This window comes from Pistacia vera, unplaced genomic scaffold (assembly GCF_008641045.1).
Source record: "Pistacia vera cultivar Batoury unplaced genomic scaffold, PisVer_v2 Contig1200, whole genome shotgun sequence".
NCBI lineage: Eukaryota > Viridiplantae > Streptophyta > Magnoliopsida > Sapindales > Anacardiaceae > Pistacia > Pistacia vera.
In genome coordinates, this window is record NW_022195250.1 from 94,799 (window position 1) to 111,948 (window position 17,150).

Genomic DNA, 17,150 nt, shown 5'->3' on the forward strand with positions numbered 1-17,150 from the left:
ATGGCGGAACCAAAACAAAACATAGTAAAGTTTCCCTACATGGGTCGAGGCCATATCATTCCTTTCCTAGCATTAGCCCTTCGTATTGAAAATACAAACAAACACACCATAACCTTCGTGAACACCCCTTTAAATATCAAGAATCTCACGTCATCTCTCCCTCCAAACTCCTCCATTCATCTCTTTGAAATCCCTTTTAACAGCTCAGATCATGACCCCCCTCCTAATTCTGAAAACATGGATTCTGTTGTTGTTTTACACAAGAGCAATAGCAGTATGATAGCAAAAATAAGAAGAAAATGGACTGCTATTTGTCTACAATTTCATTGAATGAAAAGTGCAATTTATGCAAGTAAATGCAACAGAAAAAACATGAAAAAAAAAAAGCCTAAACAAATGCTGCACGTTTACATGAAGAGCAACTAACAAACTTAATGCCTATTTTCTTGCAACAGCTAGTTTGACAGTTTCAAAACTAGACTTATTCAACAGCAACTGAAACACCTATTTTCCAGCTGCCACCTTATCAATCTATTCAGCACTTCCAAGTCAGCAACACTTCTGCAGCATCTTGAAACACATATTCAACAGATTCTCTTCCATATCATCTTTTTCAAAATCTCTTTCAAGCTTCTTTTTCTTTGAAACCTCGTTTCACGAATCTTATCTCTAATCTTATCCATCAACAAAACGGACAAAAACCAGTTTGCATCATCTCAGACATGTTCTTATGAGATAGCTCAAGAGTTTGGGGTGTTTCATCTTATATTTATCATTGGTGGTGGTTTTGGCTTTGCTTGTTACTACTCTTTCTGGCTAAATTTACTTCTCCGGAACACGGATTCTTATGAATTTGTGTTGCCTGATTTTCCTGAAGCTTCAACATTTCATGTTACTCAGATGGAAAAAGTTTTAAGAGTTGTGGATGGAAGCGAATCTACTACAGTGTCTCGAAGGGAAGAGCTGTTTTCTTACTGTAGTAAAGCTGATGGAATTTTGTTCAACACGGTGGAGGAGCTTGACAAGCTTGGACTTATGTATTTTCCTAGAAAATTTGGGCGACAGGTTTGGCCTATTGGGCCTGTTCTTTTGGCTCCAGGAAGCCAAGCTGGAAGCAGAAGAGATTTCAGAATCTCCCCGGAGGAAGGTAAAAATTGGCTTCACAAAAAGCCTTCTTGTTCCGTTCTCTATGTGTCATTTGGATCACAGAACACTGTATCTGCACCGAATATGATGCAATTGGCAATGGGATTAGAGGGTTGTGGCAAGAATTTCATTTGGGTGGTTAGGCCACCATTAGGCTTTGACATAAACTCTGAGTTTAGAGCAAATGAATGGCTGCCTGATGGATTTGAAGAGAGAATCGGAGACTCAGGACGTGGGCTACTGGTTCATAAATGGGTATTACTGCCAGTCCAAGTACTGAAATGTAATAAATAAAGAATTATTTATTTATTGTCCAGATGTAAATGTTGTTTTGTAATTGGATTCATTCTTTCTAGTATAATTGGTTTCTCCTTAAAATCTGAAGAAGGGAGATGAGTGGAAGTGATATGATGATTGGTCAACATAGATCCCATAATAAATTACTTCCCACACCGAATATCGTACCAAAATTAGACACTTGTCTTCTCAGCAGCATCATGATTGTGGTCATGATAGAATTCCTTATAATCATGCATGACGATGATTGCGAAATCATCTGGAACTAATTTTTTGAAAGCGAATGCTTCCAATCAACAAAAAATCAACGGTCTGGAAAACGAGAGAGCCACCCACATCTAATCCGATGCTACCATAACACAGTATTCAAACTTTGAGTAGTTTTATTTTTGGGAGAAGGACTTACACGTACCCAAGGTTTATCGTAATGTAAGTTGGTATCAAAAGGTTTGAAACGCAAATAGATGTCTCCATCATGTTCTGTTAGTGGTTTCTGTTATAATGTTTATTATAGTGAAAAGACTAAAATGCCCTTAAAAGTTTGAATTTTAGTTTTTTATAAATTTAAAAATTTCTATAAAAACCCCATAAGTTTACAAATTTAACTAAATACCCCAAAGTATAAAATTTTATAAAATAACAAAAACACCCCGCCACCTGCAGTGCCAGATTTGGCCACCACCGCCGGAATCTGGCCGGAAAGTTGCGTTACGACACAGACCCATCGGATCTGTGTCGTAAAGCATCGATCTGGCTCTTCGGTCAGATCCCTAGATCTGGCCGTCGACGCCGCAAAACTCCATCTGCGGCGTCGACGGCCAGATTGGCAGTAGATCGGCCCTTTCCGGCCAGATCAGCCACGGATCTGGCCGGAAAAGGACCAGATCTGGCTGTTGCTTCGACGGCCAGATCTTGCCTTTTCGGCAGATCCGTGGCGGATCTGACCGGAAAAGGCCAGATCGGCACGTTACGACACAGACCGACGGGTCTGTGTTTAATGTAGTTTCCGGCCAGATTTCGGCGATGGTGGCCGGAATCTGGCACTGGGGGTGTTTTTGTTAATAACAAACTTTTTATATATGGGGTGTTTAATTAAATTAGCAAACTTAGGGATTTTTTAGAAAATTTTAATTTATTAAAAAACTAAATTGAAACTTTGAAGGGCATTTTAGTCTTTTCACTATTAATAAACGAAATCAATAACAGAACATGACAGAAGGTACATATTTGCGTTTCAAAACCTTTTGGGTACCAACTTGTCGTTACGGTAATCTGGATAGCACAAGTCGTTCGGCCTTTATTTTTTAAAAATTATTACCAAAAGAAACAGACCTCATATATAGCAAGGCTATAGAATTAATATCATGCAATCTTCAATAGATTTTCTTCTGTAGGTGGGGATGCACTACCAGACTACCTTTCATTCGTCACAACTATGTATGTATATACAAATCAGAAATGAAGAATTATTGAAAAAAACATAACCTACATTGTTATGCCTTGGAGAAAGCAGGGATGATGTAAGCCAAGTCAGCATACCAAAGTCAGAACCTGGGAAACCCGTAGCCGAGTCGTGTGACGTAGGAGCAGCCTGCTTCTATCAGTGTAGTGGGCATGCGCCAGACCAGCCAAGAGCTGAAGAGCTCCACGTGTCCATTGCATGCACCAAATCACACAAATCGCTCTGAAAGGTGTGCAATGGGACATAAAGAAGATTTGTATAGATAATCCCACCAACTTACAGATTCAGCAATCATCACCTTAATCATCCCAATATAAATTGAGAGTTCTTCTCAATTTCGAGATTAGCAATCTCTCAAAGACAGCACTCCCTCTTTCTCTCTCGTAAAATCACTTGTAAAGTCAACTCGTGACCGCGACCTGTTTGCTATCGTTAATATAACATCAGGGAAGTAGGACTTGCTTTCTTAAAGCATCCGAATCACTTTAAACACTGTCTTGTCACTCTTCTACTCTCATTTTTATATTGCGTGTGTTTCTGGACTAACCCAACTTCATCCTACGTGTGGTGTCAAAATCTCGCATCAACATACATCTACAACATGATCTGACATATTTAGCATAGATTAAAAAAAAATTGACATATATCAATCATCAACTCCAATAATTGAATTATATATCCAAAAATATAGTTGTGGCAGACGAGTCTTTAATAATTCACAATTTCACTATACTTACTTTGAACAGGCAACTAAATAATGAAGCGCCAGCACGCATAATGCCTTCCACTTGCCCCAATTCGTGATCCATGTGCGCAGTTGCATTATTAGGTCCCACAACTAACTGAAAAAAAAATGGACCAATCAACCAAATCATAGAATTGCGGGCCCATATTATATCACCAAAATAGAATCGATGATTGATAATTGTAGGCCGTGTTTTACACTCTACCCGAATTCGACATTCGACAGCACAAGAAAGACAATGTGGACACTTGTTTTCAAATATTTCAATGGCTCGATTAATTAATACCAAGGAAATATAAATTTTGACTTGGAAAATTAGTGCATGGTTAACCAAAACAGGACATCACCGGTCTGATCAATTCGTGCCACATGGGACCCGAAACGGGATGTTACGTGTTTCTTTTCTATCCTACTTTATTTATCGGTGCGGGTGCGCGACGGGCACTGAGTACGTGGATGAGAGTCAATACGTTTAATAATTAACGCAGGGATATACTTAACAAAATTCCCCTTAAGTTTAGAATATATTTACTATATTACCCTTTACCATTTATTTTAAAACAAAATGGTAAGAGAATTTATGTTATTACTGTAACTACAAGGTAATTCTGTTGTTTGATTATATCTTAGGGCGATGATTATTACAAACCCAAATTTATATATTAAATTAGATTTGAAATATCCTTTTGAGAATCGGAATGGTGGATTATTTATTCATTTATAAGTTTGAGAAGCGGGTGTTTGTCTGAAATTAAAAAATTAGCTTATAACAACAAGTGTTTATAATCCAATTTTAGCTTATAAGTATTTGAAATTTTAAACAATTACATGTTTGGTTAAAGTACTTATAAATTACTGATAGTAGTTGATGTGTTTGGTAAAATAGACTTAAAGTATATTTTATTATAAAATAACTAAAAAGGGTATTACATTAAATAAGGGTTATACATATAATTTAAAATTAAACAAAGATAATGTGATAATATACTTGGTCAAACTAGCTTATAACGCAGAGTACTTATAAGCAAAAAAAAAAATACCTACTTTTTTTTTTTTTTTTTTCACTTATAAGCTCAATTTATAAGTTCAAAAAAGTTATAAACAAACAAACAGCTTAATTTTAGAGTTTATAAAAGTTTGATCAACTTATAAGTTTAGACAAATACCCCCGAACGAAAGTCTACTTTGGGGGGTCTTGGCGATCCATTTTCTCTAAGTTATTAAAAGACAAAAAAATCAGTTCAATCACATGTCTCCCTTATGCACATGAGTGAAGGTAATCACAATTTCATCCTTCCAGTTTTAATCAACTATGTCAAGTGTAAGTTTTTCAAAAATAGATCCCAATTTATTATTTATTATTTATTTATTTTTTTTTATACATAAATGAATTAATCATGGAAATAGAGACAAGACAAAATAAGCTTTGAAGCATGTGAAGTTAAAATGAAAAATGGGTGAAAAGAAGATTATTTGACACTTTTGATATTAATCAAATAACAAATTTCTTTACGAGATTTCAGAATTACATAAAACCTCTTATCATCAATGAGCCGTTATTTCATCATTAGAAGTTTAATATGATGAATTCATAAATATTAACTTAATTGCTCCTCTATTGTTTATTTAACACCAAAAGTTAAAAGCATGGATGATTTATGTACTTTTATAACCATAAGGAGATTTTGTTAATTAGTATACCTCGAGGGGATATTGTTGGGGTTAAAAAACCACCCCTGGGTGGCTGGGTGATGTGAGAAGAACTTTTTGGTGCATTACTCAAGACGTCCTAAGTTTAATTCCCGTCCCGATCGTTAACTTAGGGCCCGAGTGACTAGCTGCAGTATATACAAGCTGGCCGAACCTCACAGTTACAAAAAGGAGTGGAGGGATTATTGTTACTAACCTTTATCATTATTTTTTAGGAAAAGGGGAAAAGAAATAAGAAGATAAAAGGATAATAATGGTATTTTAGAGTATGTACTGTAGATCATAGGAGATCAAGGACAACAACCTTTCATTTCTCTTAGTTTTTTGCCTGAAACAAGGAGAAAAGGAAACCTCTATTCAAGTACTTTGAAAAAGGTTTTGATCATCTTTCAAACTTTAGAAAATGTAAAACTTTATTTTAGTACACATCCCACTTCCTTTACAAAAGATATGAAAAACACGCCTTACCCTTTGTCAAAAGAAAATGAAAGGCTATCTAGTTTTAACGCAAAAAAGTTTTTAATGGATCAAGTGTATATGTCACATGGATAGGGGTGTAGACGAGTTGAGCGAGGCGAGTTTTTAGCTTAATGAGCTCAGCTCGTGGCTACAGGATCGAGCTCGAGTTCGCATTCGAGCCTGTCGAGTCAAGAAAAAGGGGCTCAAACTCGAACCGACTCGCGAGCTCCTGAAACAAAAAAAGAAGAAATGTTAGCATGGACCTAATTCATAATGTGTTAGTAATTAAACGTTCAAGAGACCAAAATGGATTTAAAGTCACTGAGATACATATTAAAATTTTCCCAGCTCTTATCATTATTTGTTAGGAAAAGGGGAAAAAAATAAGAAGATAAAAGGATAATAATGGTATTTTAGAGTATGTACTATAGACAAGGACAACAAACCTTTCTTTTCTCTTAGTTTTTTGCCTGAAACAAGGAGAAAAGGAACCTCTATTTCAAGTACTTGAAAAAGGTTTTGATCATCTTTCAAACTTTAGAAAATGTAAAACTTATTTTTAGTGCACATCCCACCTTCCTTTACAAAAGAATATGCAACCGCGCCCTACCCTTTGTCAAAAGAAAATGAAAGGCTATCTAGTTTTACACGCAAAAAAAGTTTTTAGTGGGTCACATGTATTGTTGCATGGATAGAGGGTAAACGAGCCGAGCTGAGCCAAGTTTTAGCTTAATGAGCTTGGCTCGTGTGCTATAGGATCGAGCTCGAGTTCATGCTTGAGCCGGCTCGCGAGCTCCTGAAACAGAAAATGAAGAACTGGTAGCATTGACCCAATTCATCAATGTGTTAGTAATTACGTTCAAGAAAAACAAATGGATTCAAAGCTCACTGAGATACATATTAAAATTCTCCCAGCTCATGAAATATTTTTAGCAAAAACAGTTTAGTCACCAAATTCTTCTTCAATTTTCGACCGGCGACAGCAAGAACATGTGATTAGGGGCGTCACTTTCACGGTGGACACAAATATTTTAGGGTTGAAGTGGATTGGGGTTTACAGTTTGCGTCGATTTGGAGGTGAAGAAATTGTTTCAATGTTTGTGGGATGGAATCAATTTCTTCGATCGAATTTTTGATCGGTGACGGCATTAAGGCAGGATGAAATTGGCTAATTCATGGTGGAGGGGTTTAGGGTTTGTTTGGTTAGTGTTTGCGATTTGGGGGAGAAATGTCGTGTTTCACTATTTTTTAGTTGGGGGTAAATGTCGTTTTTTGACTTTTAAAAAGTGCAAATTTTATCTGCCCCACATGGTTTATAAAGTAACCCAAAGGTCCCTACGATGAGTTCGAGCCACCATAGGCTTGTGAGCTCATGAGTCGAGCCTCCCCTGTGTCATACTCGACTCGTTCACCACACGAGTCGAGTTGAGTCGACTCAACTCACCACGAGTCGAGTCGAGCCGACTCGCGAGCTGCTAACTTGTCTGACATCCTGCACATGGATATTTTGTATGATAAAATGATGTGATAAACTAGAACCTCAATTATAAATTTAAGGTTAATTCATACGTACCAGGAAAATAATTAAGTCAAAACGCTTTAAACGATATTAATACTTTCCAATTTGATGCAAAAAAACAAACCTTATAATTTATGAATACATGAATAATGACATATTCTAAGATTCTCTTCTTAAAATAATCCAACATCAGCATGAATTTGAGGCTGCAACCAAAATATTTATTAGGAAGGAGATTATCGAGATCCAATAAATTTATAATTTAGTTGGTGGATTGGATTACAAGAAGCCTGAACATTTTGAAGCTTTTCTGGCCATTAAATTAATTTTAGGCCTCACAAAATTGAATTTTTATATTGTTCGAATTTATTGATTGTTTAGTCAAAATTGGAGATCCGGAAATTAGTTTTTTTTCACGACACTTTTCTAGAGATTCGCTCTTTTTAATATGAAGAATGTGGGGTTATATAGTTCAAGATTAGAATTAAAATATTAAATGTTTTCTTATAAAAGTACATATATATCCTGTTACTGATGACGAACAGTCAGTTGGGACTCTTTTATAGATTATTTAAGAGGTCTTGAGTTTGATTCATTCTGTGCTAATAAATATGGTCACTAGAACTCTTACCGGTCAATAATTTTAGAATTCTAAAAAATTAGTTGAAGTGCACGTAAATGATCTAGACATTCTCAGTGATTAAAAAAATAAAAAAAGTACACATATTCACGAATTTATCATAATTCATTGTTAAATCTCAAAGAACACTGACTGATAGGTGTAAACCTTGCCATTAGAACCGAAAATTAATTGAAGCCAGAAAATAACAAGGAACTCTGCACGGAGAGATCAGGAAAGAGAATACAAAAGATTCATGATCGTTAAAACGATAATTAAGAAAAAAAAAAAAAGACCTCAGGGTTGGATCTTCTATTCTCATTAATGCATGCATCCAGAATTGATCCATGGCTTTCATGGAAGAACCCATAAAATTCTCCTCATCTTTAAGAGCATTCTTAATTATCTCCTTCACTTCCAAAGCTTTCTTCCTAATTTCCTTTCCTTTCTCACTCTCATTCATCACCATCTCAATTTTCGCCATATTTCCTCATAAAAACCTACAACTCCTCCCTTTGCGACAACCTCCACACAAACTCCAATCTCCTTCTCCAGCAACTTCACATTATAAAATTGCTCCGCCACCAGTGGCCACCCAAGAATCGGCACGCCATAACTTAATGCTTCAACCAAAGAGTTCCACCCACAATGACTCAAAAATGCAGATAAAGATTTATGAGATAAAATCTCCACCTGGGGTGCCCATTTATGAACCAATAGTCCACGCCCCGAGTCTTTGATTCTCTTTTCAAATCCTTCAGGCAGCCATTCATTCGCCTTAAATTCCGAGTTTATGTCAAAGCCTAATGGTGGCCTAACAACCCAAATGAAAAATTTCCCACAAGCTTCTAAAGCCATTGCCATTTGAATCATATTTGATGGAGATATAGTGTTCTGTGATCCAAATGAAACATAGACAACTGAACAAGAAGGTTTTTTGTCAAGCCATTTTTTACATTCCTCCGGGGAGATTCCGAAATCTCTTCTGCTTCGAGCTTGGCTTCCTGGAGCCAATAGAACAGGCCCAATAGCCCAAACCTGACGGCCTAATTTTCTACTAAAATACATCAATCCAAGCTTGTCAATCTCCTCTACTGTGTTGAACAAAATTCCATCAGCTTTACTCCAGGGAGAAATCAGCTCTTTCCTTTGAAACGCTGTCGTAGGGTCACTCGCATCCGCAACTCTTAAAACTTCTGACAACTGAGTGACATGAAAGGTAGAAGCTTCAGGAAAATCCGGGAGCATAAATTCATCAGAATCCGTGTTCCGGTGAGGTAGATTTAGCCACAAAGAGTAGTAACACGCAGAACCAAAGGCACCGCAACTGATGAATATAGCATGAAATATTCCAAACTCTTGAGCTATCTCTTTACACCATCCTAAAAACATATCTGAGATGATGCAAACTGGTTTTTCTTCATTTTGTTCATGGATAAAATTGGAGACAAGTTTCCTGAAATGGGGTTTCAAAGACATAGAAGCTTGAAAGAGAGTGATGAAGTGATGATATGGAAGAGAATCCATGTTTTCAGCGTCAGGAGGGAGGCCGTGATCTGAGCTATTAAAGGGGAGTTCAAGGAGATGAATGGAGGAGTTTGGAGGGAGAGATGAGGCGAGTTTCTTGATATTCAAAGGGGTGTTAACAAAAGTTATGGTGTATTTGTTTGTTTTCTCTATACGAAGGGCTAATGCTAGTAAAGGAATGATATGGCCTTGACCCATGTAGGGAAACATTACTATGTTTTGTTTTGGTTCCGCCATTGTTGTTGTTGTTGTTTCAAGGATCAGAGAGTAAGAAGTGGCAGAGAAGGATGAAGAAGACAGGAATATGTGGCGTGCGGTATATTAAATTAAGCTTTGGTAATTTTTCACCCTCTTTGTTTTAGAAATTAACAATGTCACCCCTTCTCGATTAACTTTCCCTTCTGACTTGGGATGAAAAAATCCACATTACAGATGGCCGCCATGTCATTTGGGCTGAGGATCAAGATCCAGAATTCAAGGATGAGGATAAGATTGTGTATTCAGCCTGACCTCACCATTAATATTCGAATTATAGCCAAAGAACTTTTTAATACTGTTGACACCCAATGTTTTCAAAAGGTGTTACAATCTCATGAGACTAAGAGATTGATTTCTTATGGAAACCTCTTAAAATTTATCAAGAACTCCCCCTAGAACTGAAAAAGGTTTCACGATTCAAATAAACTTTCATTGGTTGATAAATATGTTCTAGCCCCTGTTCTGTAAATATGAATGGGTCTGGGTGGGATCCTATGGGGATACACCCATCCCCAAACCCGCCCCCACCCTAGGGAATACTCTTCTCCCCATCTTTGAAGTTTTCGAGGAATCCCTAATCCGTTCACTCTTCTAATCATAATATAGCACATCACTTTATATATATATATCTTTGTATGAGGGCTTTATAAGTATAATATTATTTTTATTAGAATTATATAATTGTTCAATTCGTATATGTGAGATTGATACTGCAGTCAAAATTGGATACCCGGAATTTTCTCATTCTAGAGATCCACATTTTAAATTTAAGATAATACTAGTTGAATCATAAAACATGTTAAGAAAATCGGTTTACACAAGTAGGGGTTAGAATGAATAAAATATTATTTTAGCCACGTTTTAATTACTTTATTAATATATTATTATATCCTATATTATTTATATAATATAGAATATAATTCAATCTTATTAGTTATCTTTTCTTGTTAAAGTTAACAAATGAATATGTATTGTTGATATTTTATTTATGAGAATGGTATCATTGACCTTTCAAATCTTTTTATAAAAAACTGAAAGGTCTGTTTAGGAGCCTTTTGCACTGGTTTTGAAGGGTTTTTAATTAGACTGGTTTTGAAGTGTTTTAAAACCATTAGAATTGCTAGATTTTTTATGCATTGGTTTTGCTTGGCTCAAAAACCCTTAAAACCAGTATAGTGTATTTTTTAGGGGTTTATAAAATACCCCAAATCGGGGTGTTTTGGTTGGTTTTAAAATTTTATTCCATAAACACCTTATTCACTATAAAACTATCCCAATTATAAAAAAAAAAAAAAAAAAAAAAAAAAAAAAAAAAAATTTAATGATATTATGCACGTTAACCATATTAAATATAAAATACTTTTAAGCATATAACGGAAGTATCTGCCAATTAAGAGTATCTCTCAAAATCAGGCAACAAATATGATTGTAGATTCTTAGCCCTCAATCAAAGATGCAACAGCTATTACATTCCATGTTTATACTTTGTAATTGATGGCCTTGATTCTAGGATACTTACTTAGAATAGCTCTTGTTAACGTGTATATATTTCCTCATATGAATACTTGTAAAGGGTGTGTAATATCTTTGAAAAACAGAGCAGTAATATTGAATTGAGAAATTCTCAAAACTTCATCATGGTATCAGAGCGGTCTTCCTCCCACGAGAACTCGATCCCCACCTCTGAAAACACAAACAACCTGGTTTCCACTCCACCATCCCCCACCAATATCCCTCTTATTGCTCTCAACATCTCTGCTCAAATAAATGAAAAACTCACACCATCCACTTTCCCTCAACGGCCGGCTCAGTCTAAAGCTCTCCTAATTGGCTATAATCTATTTGACTATGTCACAGGTACCAATTCCCTTCCTCCTCTGAGCGATCCTTCTACTCCCAATCCACAAACAACTCACTGGATACAGCAAGATAAACTCATTCTCAGTGCCATTTTGGCATCCACTACCCCCACAATCACCCCATTCATTTCTGCTGCAAAAACATCCCAACAGGTATGGCGCAAACTACACACCATGTATGTGAGCAAATCTTGCACTCAGGCCATACAATTGAAGGAAGAGCTTACTATAATTAAGAAAGGGAATGAGAGAGTTCAAGAATACCTGCACACTGTCAAGGCTCTTGCCGATGAAATCTCCCTCATTGATCATCCCATTGCCGATGATGATCTCACCTTGTACACCCTCAATGGACTGGGCAGTGATTTTCGTGAAATTGTAGCACCCATACAAGCACAGGAAAAGTTACTTGCATTCGAGGAATTGCATGATCTAATTGTAGGGCATGATGCCTATCTCCGACGCCTTGAAACTATCACCTAGCAGCTGGTTACATCGGTCAACTATTCCAACCTGCGTCCTGCTTCATTCGGCGGCCACTCCTTTAAAGGTAACTCCAAAAATGGGTCTGGCTGAAATGGGAGTTTTTCACGCCCAGATTCTAATCAGGGTTCTTATCGCTCATCTGGAGGCTCCAATAATTCCAAGAAGTTCCATGGGCAACACAAATACACTCCAAAGTGCCAGATCTGCGATGAACTCGGCCATATTGCGAAAGCTTGTTCACATTTGCACTTTGCTAAGCTACTGCAAATTATGTTGCCACTTCCCCTACCAAAGACAAACAATGGATTATTGATTTTGGAGCTTCACACAACATTACGGGTGATTTGGCCAATTTATCTATTCACTTTGAGTATGACAGCACTAATGAAGTTGTCATAGGTGATGGTTCAGGTTTGCATGTCTCACACGTTGGCTCACTAGTTATCAAATCACCCACACTTACTTTTCATTTAAATGACATGCTTTGTGTCCCTAATATTCGTAAAAATCTCATTTCCGTCCATCACTTCACCTCACAAAATAATGTTTTTATTGAATTTCATCCCTTATTTTTCCTTGTTAAGGACAAGATCACGGGGGCGGTTCTACTCAAAGGTGCATGTGAGAATGGTGTTTACCCTCTCCCGGAATCACTGGTACAAGCTTCTCCAAAAATGGTTGCCAATGTGCATGAACAGACTTCAATAAATGGATGGCACAAGCATCTTGGACATCCCTCTCAAAAAATAGTTCATCACTTAGTTAGGAATTTTTCTCTTCCAATAATACAAGAAGAACATGGTTGTCAACTTTCTCCTCTTGTTCAATTAATAAAGCGCATAAACAACCATTTCGGACCACCAGTTTTCAAAGCTATGCTCCCCTTGATTTAATTTACACTTATGTTTGGGGTTCCTCTAATACTATTGGTATAGATGGATCAAGATATTATTTGATTTTGGTTGATCATTTTACGAAATATATTTGGTTTTATCCAATGGAAACCAAATCTGGAGTCAGCATGATATTTTCTCAACTTAAACATCTTGTTGAAAATCGATTTCAATCAAAAATCAAAAGTGTCTACTCGGATAATGGTGGTGAATTTGTTGTCTTAAAAAAATATTTATCCATACATGGCATCAGTCATTACACTACTGCTCCTTACACACCACAACAAAATGGTATATCCGAGCGTCGTCATCGTCATTTGGTCGAAACGGGTCTTACCCTTTTACATGATGCTTCTTTACCTCTCTCATATTGGCCTCATGCTTTTTCCACGGCCGCTTATCTCATAAACAAATAGCCAACCCCTCTCCTAAATAATAAATCTCCTTTTGAAGCATTATTTCATCAGCCTCCTAACTATCTGAAGCTAAAAAAATTCGGGTGCTTATGTTTTCCTCTCACCAAGCCCTATAACACACATAAGCTGCAGCCTAAGGCAACTCCATGTTTGTTTGTGGGCTATTCCTCAACCCAAAATGCGTATAAGTGTCTTGACCCACAAGCCCATAAATTATATTTATCAAGGCATGTTTTGTTTGACGAAAGTCAAACCCATCCTCTTCTTCATTCTGTCGAACCACAACCACCTAAAATGTCCATTTCGTCTGCGCTAGCTATCCCGTTTATGTCCTTGCCACAACCATTGCCAGTGCCATCAAGAGGTAACGCCATTCTTGCTGCATCTCCAGGTAACCACTTCTCCTTTTCAAGATCTATAATCTCTAAATTCTAGCGATGATTCTTCTCAATCACATGCGCATCTTCACTCTCACTCAAATTCACACACAAATCAAGTCTCACAACCCATGGTTGTAACGATGACCATCATATTAACCCTCCTCTGCCTTCTTCTCGCCGCACTCACATCATGACCACTCGGTCAATGAATAACATCCGTAAGCCCAAACAATTCCATTCCGTGACTAAACACCTACTCCCACCTACTCTTGAACCAACTTGTGTGAGCCAGGCCATTCGTGAACCTCACTGGAGACATTCTATGTCAGATGAACTCATTGCCCTCATGCGTCATGGCACTTGGGATCTTGTTTCCCCGCCCACAAATTGTAATCCAGTTGGGTGAAAATGGGTATCTCGTGTGAAACGAAAACTGGATGGTTCAGTTGACCGCTTTAAAGCGAGGGGTTTGTCACCAAAGGTTTCAATCAAAGAGAAGGGGTAGATTACAAAGAAACCTTCAGCCCGGTTGTAAAACTTGTAACCATTAGGACTGTCTTGACAGTGGCTGTAATGCAAGGGTGGTCATTATGGCAGTTGGATGTTAACAACGCTTTTTTGCATGGTGACTTGACTGAGACTGTGTATATGATCCAACCACCAGGATTCAAAGATGTCAACCTTCTAAATCATGTGTGCAGGTTACGTAAGGCTATCTATGGTCTTAAACAGGCCCCAAGAGCTTGGTATTCAGCTCTTAAACTGGCAATTTTGGGTCTTGGTTTTCGAAATTCCAAAGCTGACTCCTCTCTCTTTATCTATTATCAGAACAACAATGTTACAGACATCGGCGCTTTTACACCGAAATTTTGTACTGGCTTATGTGTATACTAACTCAGACCAATCAACGTATTTTACGTTATTAAATTTTTTCTAATGACTCCCGTCCATATTATATGGACGGGCGTCCTCATTTAAAGGACGCCCGTCCATTAGTAAATAAAATAAAAAATTTTAAAATTTTAAAAAAATCTGGAATGGACGCCCGTCCACAATGAATGGACGCCTGTCCATTGTGTAAGGACGGCCGTCCGTATGTAATGGACGCCCGTCCATAAGGGATGGATGGTCGTCCTTTATTTTTGGATGGGCGTCCCTTCTCTAATTAAATGCTCTCTCTCTCTCTCTCTTTGCGACATGGCTACAAAACCAGCTGAAGAAACTTCACAGCCACTGAAATACCAAGTGAGTTGTATCTCCTTGTATTGCTAAAAAATTTCTAAAGGCGTTCCATTGTTCCACTTTTTAGTCTCTCCATGCGGGCTTGAAGTCCAGATAACGCCTTCTCATCCATGGGGAGAACCGCACCCTGTACATCATTCTCTACACCAGGGTGGTCTGATGAACGATGCTGACTCGAGATTCCATGATTTAAATTATCGTTCATGTTTATTAAAGGCCTGCTTCCAGCTTCTGGGTTCCCAGCAGCTGCAGCCAATTGCATGCTCTTCATGCTTTCTCTAATGGCATCTAATGTCCCCGTGGTCACTGTAGCTTCAATGATGATTTCCACCACAAAGGTGGTGCAACCAAAATAGTACCCGCAATGCTTTTGCTATAAGAAGGGATAAGGCACAGAGAACTCTATTAACAAATTTATAACGTTTCACTACTAAATTAAGTTTAGAAACTAATAATAAAGAAAAAATTGATGGCCTTAAGTTGTATGAGCATCCTTATATCCACTGCAAACTTCCCCAACCTCCATCTCATCATCATCTGAAAGTAAAGCATCTTCTAAATCTCCCATGGTCTCCTACTTGCTCAAACTGCGTACTTATGCTACCATTCTCAGAATCACTCCCAAACAAATCCTCATCCTCCATGTCAGATTGGTCACTAAAAGTTTCAATCTTCTTCTTCCTTCCTCTGTAACCTATAAGGCTTTGGATTTTTTCCTTCCAAAGAACTAATGGGCACTTCTCAATTAACTCCGAACCTTCATAAGCTTCTGTCAAGAACACACTAAATCTTTTTCCCCTTTCCAACACATAAAAAATTCCAAAATGCTTCAGTAGAAGTCTCATTAACTTCTGTGGCATGACAAGTTCCCTTCGAAAATGAGTGAGGTGATCCGTCACCAACTTCTTCTCGACGGTAAAGCTAAGCAGCTCATGCATAACCACAACTGCCCTCTTATCAAATTCCAACGACCCAACTTTGAGCTCTCTGGCATCTGCATATGGAGACAAATAAACCCTTTTCTGAAAATGCTCAATCTTACCTCCATATCTATAAACTTTCTTGTACTCAAGAGGAAACTTCAAAGGAAACGGACTTGAGGTTCAGTCTTAGACTTAATCACTTTAAAAAAAAAAAAAAAAAACAACGTCCAAATTTTATGGATGGGTGTCCAGAAAATTTGGACGCCCGTCTATATTAACTGGACGCCCGTCCATTTTTTTTTTTTTTTTTTAAACAAAACAATTTCTTATGGACGGTCATCCATTCCACTATGAACGACTGTCCAGGATGTATGGACAGCAGTCCAAAATTGTTGGACAGCCGTCCATTTATGTCAATATTCAATCGTCCAACGTGGCGGCCTTCACGTGTTTCGGTGTAATTTTTTGGTACAATTTTTCGGTGGATATAGCATTTTTCATTATCAGAATTCTGTTATATGCTATTTATTGGTATATGTGGATGATTTGGTTATTACTGGTAATAATCCCTGTTTTGTGTCTGAGATTGTAGCACAGCTTGGTAATCGGTTTTCTTTAAAGAACATGGGACAACTCCACTTTTTCTTAGGAATGGAGGTTATTTCTGCAACATCTGGCCTTTTTTTTTTGTCTCAGCACAAGTATATTCGAGATCTACTGTCTAAAACAAATATGATTGATGCTAAAGATGTCTCAACCCTTTTGTCCACCACCACATCACTTAAATTGGTTGATGGTACTTCTGCTGCCGACAGTACAGAGTTTCGAAGTGTTATTGGTGCCCTTCAATATCTGTCTCTCACCCGACCAGATATTTCATTCTCTGTCAATAAACTCTCTCAGTTTATGCACAAGCCTACAGTAACACAATGGACAACTACTAAGCGACTCTTTTGCTATTTAAAGCACACCATATTTCATGGCCTTCACATTAGGAAAACTTTCAGTTTGATCTTCTTACATACTCTGATGCGGATTGGGCAGGCAACTATGATGATCGGACTTCCACCTCTGCATGCATCTTATTTCTTGGTGTTAATCCTATATCCTGGAGTTCAAAGAAGCAAAGGGCAGGGGCTTGGTCATCTACTGAAGCAGAATATAAAGCTCTTGCCAATACAGCCTCCGAGACATCATGGCTTCTCTTAT

General features: G+C 37.5%; 3 pseudogenes; 1 reads left to right on the forward strand and 2 right to left on the reverse strand.

Moving 5' to 3' along the window:
• On the forward strand, positions 1-1,528 carry LOC116112648 (annotated as a pseudogene).
• Positions 1,529-7,259: 5,731 nt separating this feature from the next.
• On the reverse strand, positions 7,260-9,725 carry LOC116112547 (annotated as a pseudogene).
• A 5,768-nt stretch (positions 9,726-15,493) lies between these two features.
• Positions 15,494-16,442, reverse strand: LOC116112570 (annotated as a pseudogene).
• Positions 16,443-17,150: the final 708 nt, after the last annotated feature.